We start from the raw sequence: 8,564 nt of genomic DNA, 5'->3' as shown, positions 1-8,564 counted from the left end.
ATATATATACATATATATATATATATATATATATATATTTATATATATAAATAACAAATCAATTAGATTATTATTTTTGATCAGTAAAAATATTCAATCTCAGATTTTTTTACAGTAAAGACAACTAAATAATATGGGGTCATATCTAGGTTTTGTTCTGTTTTGTAGCTTTTTGTTTTTTACATATAGTTATTGGGTCCTGTTTTGTTTTGTTTTGTTTTGTACTACAAATGCAAAACAGAAAAACTATGCCAAAACTGTAGGCAGAAAAAAATAATGAATTTTGATTGATGTAAAATAATTTTTTACACTCCGTTTTCTCTGAATCTGAACAGATTTAAGCTAAACCTGTCTGTCACTGGAGAGATCATAGTCTAAAATACTTATAAATCAATATTTTCTCAATTGTACTCAATGAATTAGCAAAATCTTTCAGATTTCTTAATGAATGTCTATGCATTTGGGTTACATGATGAAGTGTACATGAACTGTAGAAAATATTAACTTCACATTATTACATATTATTGCCCTTTTGTTGGTTTTGATTGCTTCTGTTGTCTTCATTTGTAAGTCAATTTAGATAAAAACCTCTGCTAAATGACTAAATGTAAATGTAATGTTCTTCAACAGAATAAATTTAAAAATCAGTGTGTATTTTCAGGTATTTCTAGGATGTGTAAATAGATGCAACACCTCATCTGTTTTTCTTGTTTTTCAGCATGCTGAGTTATTCATTTCTCAGCTCTTATTTATCTCTTTCAAGTCTTTTGTCCTTGTAGCATTGTACGACGGGGACACCTGCAATCCCCCTCTCTTGACCCATAACTGTGGCCCAATGTTTAATTTGATTACAAGTTTATTCCAGCGCCTGACCCACGCACCGGTCCATTCCTGTGATTAATCCGGCCATGATGGATCTGGTGCGGCTCCTCGGCTGAAGTTCATTAATAATTGGAATGTTGCAGAGTGTGAAGTAATGAATACTAATTATTCCTTTCATGTCTGACAGAGGAGCATGAGCCAATCCATCAGCTGGGACTTTAATTTGGTGAAGTAATGGTTCTATCAATAGTACATTAATTCCATCTTTTGAAGATATAGAGCCGGAGCGGACCTGGGCCTTGGTGGAACCTTTGGCATGAGAGTTGTTGTTGCTGGCTGACATGCACAGGGTAATTAAGGAAAAATTAAAAGGCGCCACTTTGGCCAGCCAGGCCTGGTTTAATTGAAATGCAGATTGGGATAAATATTGGCTGCTGGGAAAATCATCTTCCAGTTTTATTTAACGCCTTAGCCTGTGGTGGCTATTGGGAGCATTTGTCATCCTTTTCTGTTTGCTTCAATTAGACATGTTGGTGAATCTGGTGTCTAGTACGGGTGGAATGCTCTTTCCGGCTCTTTGCGTAGATGGCAGGCTTTGTTCCACAGAGCGCTGTTTAGTACCAGCTTAGAGTAGTCTCATTCTGAATTCATAACACAATGTGGTGTTTCTACAGGTACATCAGACTGGGTGATAAGGAGTGTGAGTTTAACAGCGGTTTCCATCTCCTTCTACACACAAGCCAACCCTCACTTCCCCCCGGAGCTGCAGGCTCAATGAGTCATAGAAATGCTGAATCTTTGCTTCACAGGCGCTAAGTTTCGGAAACATTTTTAGATGTGTTGCCTCATATTAGAGACCGGGAAAAACAGTAGGCTGTTCATATAAATACATTACACACAGAACACACTGCATATGTTCCACTATTTAGTTCTAAGCAACATGTTTACTTCGTTTCCAAATAAAGTTCTTTCAAATAATCTAAACTGTATTTTACATTTAAGGCCTTCAACAAAGTGTTCCTCAAAGCCATTGCAAGAGCTCCGTGTGATGAAGACGTGTCAGTGCATGTTTCATCTCTCACTGAGGCTATCACCCACATTGCCCTTCAGTACACCTGCCAGGGGCTCTTCCAGAGGGACTGACTCACCTTCCTCACCCACACCGCTCTCCAGGTGAATGGGACAGGACGCCGGCAGAATAGAAACGCCTCCCATCCACCCACCACCACCTCCTCCCTTCCTCCTCCTGTGCTTTGTCATTCACATCAATCACTCCACTTTTCTGCCCTTACATTAAGTTCAATTAGGCCCTGTCAGTGGAGTCGGGTCCGTTCCTATTGATTAACTCTCAAAGCCCGGGCACCCCTCTCCCTCAACTGGTCAGCTCTGACAGGAGGGTGGGCCGCAGTGGCAGAATGCAATACCTGTCAGGACAGCACCTGTTTTCCCTGCTGCTGTCTGTCTCCACTGCCTGTCCTTTACATGTCCACATCAAACAGAGTAAAGCTATTCTGAGACTTGCTTGTCCTTCTCTGATGGATGGAGACTTCTGTATTCAAGAGACCTGAGGTCTAATGTCCTCATTACTTTGTGCCTGTGGTGTTTTATTTAGGTTCTTGTGACGAGGGGCTCCATTGAGGTTCTGGACCTGGAACTTCTGTTGCGATTTCCTGTAGAGGTTTGTCAGAGCAGTCCTGTCAGCTTCCTGTCTCCACAGGCCTGGGGTGCCATTAGGGTGAGAAATCACGCTCTTTCATGTGTTCAGATGTCATTTAGCATTGCCATTTAGAAAATTATCAGTCTGAAGCACCTTTTCAACCTCTAAATAAGTCAACCTATTTAGCCCACGGGTGTTTGAACTATGTAATGTGGAGGACCACCAGCTACAGTTATACAGTGATATTATAAAGACAATGTGCTTTCTCCTTAATTAATATGCCTTTTATCTGGAAATTACTTGTTTTCTTAGTTTGTACCAAGTTGACAGCATAGTTTTTTTTTTTTGTAATCCACCATTAATGTTAAAGTATAAAACGTCATAATATAAAATTTTGAAATTTAGACAGTCTTTAAAACTTTTTTTATTCTTTATAGTCACACAACTTTGACATCCCTAAATATATATATATGTTTTTTATCTAAAATGCCCCAAAGAGCCAATGAAGTTCACCCAGTAATTTTTTCATCATATATTTACATAATGTTTTCTACAATCAATCAATCAATAAAATAGCATATTGGACATGAGGATAAGTAAATAATTATTTAGATTTTTTTTTTTTTAATTTTGTAAACTATTCCTTTACCAATGAACAAGTGTTCTTATTGTTTGACATATGTCAGGTTAGTGTGAATATTTATAGACAATATATATGCAGGACATATGCGGTAATGAGCATTCTTCAGAGAACCATCAGAACACAACCAATATCTGGCAAAAATGTTACTTAAAATTAGCTTTAGTTGTCTGGGTTTGAAACACTAATATTTTAATCTTTAAATGTCTTTTTAAACCAGAAATTTTATTGAGGACAGTTTGGGCCCCAAGTATGTGGATGTCGGTCGAATGGAATTTGAAAAGTGATTTGAGGAGTGCAGTCCCTCAACGCCGGTATTCTTCATCCTTTCTTCTGGAGTCAACCCCATCAATCATGTAGAAACACTTGGTATGCACAGAAACACTTTACACAAGACACTTAGCCTAACTTGTAACATAATCAGAGTACTAAACTTATTATTTATATTTATTTACTAGGACTGAAGCTTGGATTTACCACAGACCAGGGAAACCTCCAGAATGTGTCCTTGGGTCAAGGACAAGAGACTGTGGCTGAGAGAGTGTTGGAGACCGCAGCCAGAAAAAGGTAATTGGGTCATACGGCAGGTATAATATTTTTTGGTACATTTCTTACCAAACCAAACTACAATAAAGAGTCCAATACATGGAGAACACCATAAAACTACAATGTCAAGTGTTGCCCTGGACAGCGGTCATTAATCAGAAATATTTGACCACTTATTGCTATGACTGACCAATCAGAATCAATTATTCCAAAGAATGAGTTTTTAATGGATTGACAAAAATGCCTCTAATACATATGGATAATGATGGCATCAAATGACATTTGATTTAATTTCCCCTTCAGAATGTTCACCTGCTGGAGCGATGGTTGGGTCGGCTGGAGGAGCTATTGGAGAACACAGGCAACAGTGTGAGAACCGTCCCCCAGCCCCCATGAGCAGCTCATCCCTCGCACCATCCTGGAGAACACCCTCAAACTCACTACTGAACCACCCACCGGCATGAACTCTACTAAAGTAAGAGATCAGTATTCATTACAAGTTGTATCCAATTTTTTCAAGAATACCAGAAAGAGACTCTTAAAAGTCTCTGCCAAAAGGAGTAATTTAGACAAAAGCTCAAATAAAACGCATTCACATTGACATAATACACATTTTTTAAAACTCAAATTCTGCTTGTTTTTAACGTAGAACCCAGAATAGTTTGTGACATGCTCCAAGCTACTTATGAACTAAATAAATCATTTTTATTACTTACTGTCATGTCTTTTCCCACAGTGCTGTATAATTTCATCACACAAAATCATGTTTTTCCTCTGGCAGCATTACTTCACTCACAACCAATTATGGCGGCTCTAGATTTCCCCCCTCCCCTCAAAAAACGAATGTCCTTCATTATGTTAACCAAACAGTAACCTGTATGTGCGTACACTGAGGATTCATTAGGCGGCAAATGAAGCGTCATGCTAAATGTAATTACACGCGTTGTGCGTGACACCTTACAACGCTTTATAAGTGATCACTGCAATTAGAGCTGATGAAAGAAGCAATTTGCAAAACAATACAGGTACAAATGATGGTGAACCTCTAGCGTCTGTCATTGGTTATTAGACACACACTCACTTGTTCTTCTCTCCTTTACAATTACACATCATACGCTCTATTCTCAGGCCAGACTTAAGCCAAGCACAGCAGAAGTTCAGGACGAGCTTGATCTTTGCTTGAATTATACATGAAGTGAATTGTCTTTTTGTCTGGTGTAGAGCCATTTCAAATGTAAAACTCAATATAGGATGCTCCCATCACCCAGCATCAGTTCCTCAACTTATACTCGTGAGAAAATCCCTGCATCCAACATGTAGCAGAAAGCCCTTTTAGCAGTTTTCACCATTTTCCCCCCTCTGGCAGAACTTGCCAACCTGGCTGAAAATAATGCTGTGGGTATTAAACGCAGGGCGCTGAGGGATCAGTTTGTGCTGGAGGTTTGACATTTTGGTGTGTTAATATGTGTGGCTCAGGTACCGTGGGAGGATCTGTGTTATCTGTTCGGAGAGATCATATACGGAGGTCACATCACTGACGAATGGGACAGGAGGCTCTTCCATACGTACCTCCAGGAGTTCATCAATCCCAAGATGGTAAAGACATTCAGAACACTGCAATATACTACAACAATGCACCAAACATATTTGATCAACGCACTGTTAAAGGGGTCATTGGATGCCCATTTTCCACAAGTTGATATGATTCTTTAGGGTCTTAATGAAAGGTCTGTAACATAGTTTAGTTAAAATTTCTCAATGGTAATGTAAAAAACACCTTTTTTACCCTGTCAAAAACAGCTCTTTTCAGAGCAAGCCGTTTTGTAGCATTTTCCTTTAAATGTTAATGAGCTCTGCTGACCCCGCCCCTCTCTTCCGAGCCGCTCTCTGAGGGACTGTTTACTTCAGCCGCATTCATCGTGAAACTTGCTAATTAGCACATTATTAGGAAAGGCGATTTGCAAAGATTCATTAAAAAACCGTATACTCACTTCTGTGGGGGAAGCTGGATCACGAAAGATTTGCGCGAACATAGACGCATTTTGGTAGATCGGGGGCGCATTCCCTTCAAAGACAAATGTAATACACTGCGTCTCAGATGTCAGGAGTAAATGACAACTGCTATGTTCATTATTGCATCCAACAACAGAACACCTCATTCACTTAGGAGTCATTCTTGTCTACATCTTCTCCGGCGGTGAAACACTGGCGGACTGATGACAGCTCACTCAGGGCGGGTCTAAGGTAAGACGCCAGTCCAGTCTGTGCTTAAACGCTACTGTCAATCAAACTATCATGGGCGGGGCCTGTATGTGTGACGTCACACAGACAGGCATCTGAGATCGGCTCGATTTGAGAAAGGGGTAAATATTTTAGTAGATTAAAAAATAAATACTGGGTGGATTTTTATCATTATAGGGTGGTTGTGTACATACACTGCCAACACACATTTCAGTTCAAACAACTTGTAAAAGTGCATGTAGTATCCAATGACCCCTTTAAATCATCAGATTTTGTTTCAAGACCGAATTCATATACATTTCAAAGTCATACAGCTGAAAACAAATGTTTCAGAAGTCTGTGGTTCTCAACCAGAGGGCCTCTGCAAACTTAGGCATACCCAGTTTTAATAATTGCAACAGCGAGAAATTAATGCAATTGTGAGATATTAAGAGACAGGTCTTTCGCATTTCTTTTGTATTCTTGATTTGATTTTGGGATGTTGGCGTTGCACTCAAAAGTAGAGGTAGATTAACGCGAGCTTGCAGGGATGGGATTTAAGTGGACTAAATGATTGGAGAAGTCCTGTATACATCATCAGAGAGACATTTGGTGCTGGACTTGATCAGTTATATTTTGATTAAACATGAGATTGAAAAAGGTTAAATATAACATATGGATGATTCATTCACAATAAGATCAATAAAAAGCATTTACAAAATAGATAGGGCGAAATTTCATTTCATGCTGACTTTAAGTCTCCGAGTAAGTAGTATTTGTGAGAAATAAAGTCAAAATTTACTTTTAAACTGTGTCCTCAGTAGTAAAATCCTCACACAAGTACCTTTTGAACAGATCGGGTTGTACATGTAAATACTGCAGCTCTATGGGACTCTAGTGGTGAGGATCTACATAACATGACAAGTTTCCTTATGATACAGTAGCCTATATAAGCACAGATAACAAAACAGAAGCGGAATGTACTAAATGTATTTTGGTTCTCACACACTGAAGACACATTTGTTGTGTTCAGGCCAGGGTGTATTCCTTGACATCATATCTTTCATGCTAACGTTTTATCTCAAGTGTGTGTTTTCTGAAGTGGTGTTTGTGTGAGGTGATTAAGGCTGTTTTCCAGCAGTGGTCAGGCATGCAGCCCAATGTTTCCTCACGGAGTCTCATTAGGCCCCAGGATGAGCAGCCATCAATCACAGAGTTTATATTTAGCCTCTACACAGAGCTGCATTACTCTCCCAGTGTCCAACACCGGCACTGCTATCGATTACCACACACACATTTATCCGTTACTGAGCAATATTCTGAGGTTTAGCATGGTGAAATGTTATAATGCTGATCAGGACAAAATATTGTGTAGAAGAACCCCATGGTCTCATACTTGTCACTTTGAGACGGAAGCTCCAGAGCCGCGGAGTTTGGTCACTTGATAGGCCGTGTTTGAACTTGTCTTTTGGTTACCAGAGCAGATCTTTAACCACCATCCTCACCCTCTCCAATATGAATCTCAAAAACTGTGCTCTCATTAGAAATGTACTCAATGAGCTCTCTCTGCAGTTTGAAGGAGAGCTGTTCCTGTGTCCTGGGTTTCCAGCTCCTCCTGATCTGGACTACACTGGGTATCACAGCTACATGGATGCGAGATTGCCCTCGGAGAGCCCTGGTCTCTACAGCATGCACCCTAATGCTGAGATTGAGTTTAAGACGGCCACATCTGATGCCCTCTTTAAAACTGTACTGGAACTCCAGCCCAACTCACCAACAGGAGAGGGAGCATATATATATATAATAGTAACCACATTAAATATATATATATAATTTATATATTTTATACATAGCTTTTCAGAACTGCTATTCAAAGGTTTGTTTTCCATTTGGGTTGTTTGGGTTTATTTTTATTTGATCAAAAACAGTAAAAACAAATATGTTCAAATTATGTCATATATTCTGTTTCTTATATTCAATATGTATACTGTATTTTTCTGCTCTTTTAAAATGTATTATTTTAAATGGTTCTTTTTGGAGGCTTATTTACAGTGTATAGTCACTATTGATGCAGTTTTTCTTCTTCCTTGGTCAGGTGAAGAGTGTTCTGGATGATATGCTGGAGAAGTTATCTGAGGAGTATAATCTTGCAGAGCTCATGTCTAAAGCAGCCGAGCGGAGCCCCTACATCCTGGTGTGCCTGCAGGAGTGTGAGCGAATGAATCTGCTGCTGGCAGAGATACACGGATCATTAACAGAGCTGGACCAGGGACTGAAGGTGGGAGACCAAACCAGACAAAACAATCAATACAGATGATTACTAATTATTCAGATCAGTTGTATTTGAATACTGCACCTGCATGCATTTCTTAACTTTGTTTGGGGGGAAAAAGTCATTTTGAAAAAGTTTTTATACTCACGACAGTAATTGTGAAAAAGTGGCCACTCACTATGCTTAAGACATAGCTTATGAATATTAATTAGGTACCATTGATATTGCTTGGTATCCTCTGAGTCCTGTATTAATTAATATATATATATACATATACATATATACACACACATACATACATACAATAATAATATTTAAAAAAAATATAGATAGAAAAAATATTAAATAATTATATAAAAATGTATATATATATATATATATATATATATATATATATATAAATACAA

General features: G+C 38.7%; 1 pseudogene; it reads left to right on the top strand.

The window, feature by feature from the left end:
• The window catches only part of LOC107581620 (dynein heavy chain 11, axonemal-like), a 142,975-nt pseudogene that overhangs the window by 133,078 nt on the left and 1,333 nt on the right, over positions 1–8,564 (top strand).

The sequence above is a fragment of the Sinocyclocheilus grahami genome, unplaced genomic scaffold, assembly GCF_001515645.1.
Source record: "Sinocyclocheilus grahami isolate Dianchi unplaced genomic scaffold, SAMN03320097.WGS_v1.1 scaffold36.1, whole genome shotgun sequence".
Lineage (NCBI taxonomy): Eukaryota > Metazoa > Chordata > Actinopteri > Cypriniformes > Cyprinidae > Sinocyclocheilus > Sinocyclocheilus grahami.
The sequence above is the reverse complement of the archived record's forward strand: the minus strand, read 5'-3'. Positions and strand labels throughout refer to the sequence as shown.